Genomic DNA, 2,332 nt, shown 5'->3' on the forward strand with positions numbered 1-2,332 from the left:
GAGGCCGGGGCGGTGGGCGCGGCGCCTGGGGGTAGGGGGGCGCAGCACGGGGTTCAGTTCTCCCATCTGCTTCTAGACCCAGGGTGGGCGCGGGCCGCTTGGGGCCTAGTGTGGTCTCCACACTCGGGGACCCGGTGACACCGCTAGCCCATCGGTTGTTAGAGGAGGGAATGGGATCTAGTAGCTTGGCTCGCGGAGGTCATCAGGACCGCGCCCTGCAGGAAGGCAGGATTCAGATCCAGGAAGTTCATCGCAGTATATCCAGTACAAGCAGATTCACCGTCAGTTAACGGGTGCTCCATAAACATAAGTTAAATCAATGAAGGAATGCTGCTGCTAAGTCGCTTCAGTCGTGTCCGACTCTGAGCGACCCCACAGACGGCAGCCCACCAGGCTCCCCCATCCCTGGGATTCTCCAGGCAAAACACTGGAGTGGGTTGCCATTTCCTCCTCCAATGCATGAAAGTGAAAAGTCAAAGTGAAGTCGCTCAGTCCTGTCCGACTCCTAGCGACCCCATGGACTGCAGCCCACCAGGCTCCTCCGTCCATGGGATTTTCCAGGCAAGAGTATTGGAGTGGGGTGCCATTGCCTTCTCCGCCTCAATCCCTACTTGATAACAAATGGAGGTCCCACTCACCCATGGACCGAAGGCCCAGGGCCCCCGAATAGGAATCACTAATACTCCTAATATAAACTCACTCTCACTGATGAGCAGTCCTATGTGCTAACACACGGCTAGTCTCATGCACCATTTAATACCTGCTTAGGAGACAGAGAGTGTTATTCCTGTTTCACTGTTGAGGAAACCGAGGTCAGGCAGTTAAGGACCTGTCTCCAGGGCCCCAGCTGCTAAGTGGGGAACAGGGCTTGAACCCAGAACCTCTAGCTTCACTCCCAGCCTCCCTCTCCTCCCTTGTTGTTGTTCGGTTGCTCAGTCATGTGGGACTCTTTACCACCCCATGGACTTTACCCACCAGGCTTCCCTGTCCTTCACTATCTCCCAGAGTTTGCTCAAACTTATGGCCATCCAGTCGGTGATGCCATCCAACCATCTCATCCTCTGTCGTCCCCTTCTCCTCCTGCCTCCAGTCTTTCCCAGCAGCAGGGTCTTTTCCAAGGAGTCAGCTCTTCACATCAGGTGGCCAAAGTATTGGAGTTTCAGCTTCAGCATCAGTCCTTCCAATGAATATTCAGGGTTGATTTCCTTTAGGATTAACTGGTTTGATCTCCTTGCTCTCCTCCCTACAGCACTCAACAGCAGCGTTTACACAAGATCCAGCCTAGCAAATATCTTGGGAAGGAATGACTATTAGTATATATTTCCAAAATTAGTCTTCTGACTGCATGTCTTTTCTTCTATTCTTCAACCATCTACCAGGAATGGTATGGGGGAGGAAGGGTCAGGGGGTGAGTGTGGGAGGTGGGGGGGCGGGTGGGGGAGAAGGTAAGTCACAATGTGCCTGAGAACATCCTCAATGGACTGAAGGCAGCCCCACGCTCTGGAAGCAGACAGACTAGGAAAGCAGGTTTATCAGGCTGCTCTGTCTGCCAAGGCAGCCCCCACGCTCTGGAAGCAGACAGACTAGGAAAGCAGGTTTATCAGGCTGCTCTGTCTGCCATAACAAAATACCGCAGACTGGGTGGCTTAAACAGTAGAAATCTATCCTGTCACAGTTCTGGAGACAGGAAGTCCAAGACTCCTGGCCAGCATGATTGATCTCTGGGGTGAGCTCTTTCGTTGGGTTGCAGATGGACATTTTCTCTGTGCATGCCCCTACAGAGATCTCTGCTGATTCTTCCTCTTCTTATAGAGACACTAGTCTATTGGATCAGGGACCCACCCCATGACCTCACTTAACGTAATTACTTCTCTAAAGGCTCTATCTCCTGACACAGGCATGGTAAACACATGAATTGGGGAAGGAGGGGCACACAATTCAGTCCTTTACAGCAGACTTTATTTTCTTGGGCTCCAAAATCACTGCAGATGGTGACTGCAGCCATGAAATGAAAAGACGCTTGCTCTTTGGAAGAAAAGCTATGACCAACCTAGGCAGCATATTAAAAAGCAGAGACATTACTTTGCCAACAAAGGTCCATCTAGTCAAAGCTATGGTTTTTCCAGTAGTCATGTATGGATATGAGACTTGGACCATAAAGAAGCTGAATGCCAAAGAACTGATGCTTTTGAACTGTGGTGTTGGGGAAGACTCTTGAAAGTTCCTTGGACAGCAAGGAGATCAAACCAGTCCATCCTAAAGAAAATCAGTCCTGAATATTCATTGGAAGGACTGATGCTGAAGCTGAAGCTCCAATAATTTGGCCATCTGA

The sequence above is a fragment of the Bison bison genome, unplaced genomic scaffold (genome assembly GCF_000754665.1).
Source record: "Bison bison bison isolate TAMUID 2011002044 unplaced genomic scaffold, Bison_UMD1.0 scf7180017864192, whole genome shotgun sequence".
Taxonomy (NCBI): domain Eukaryota; kingdom Metazoa; phylum Chordata; class Mammalia; order Artiodactyla; family Bovidae; genus Bison; species Bison bison.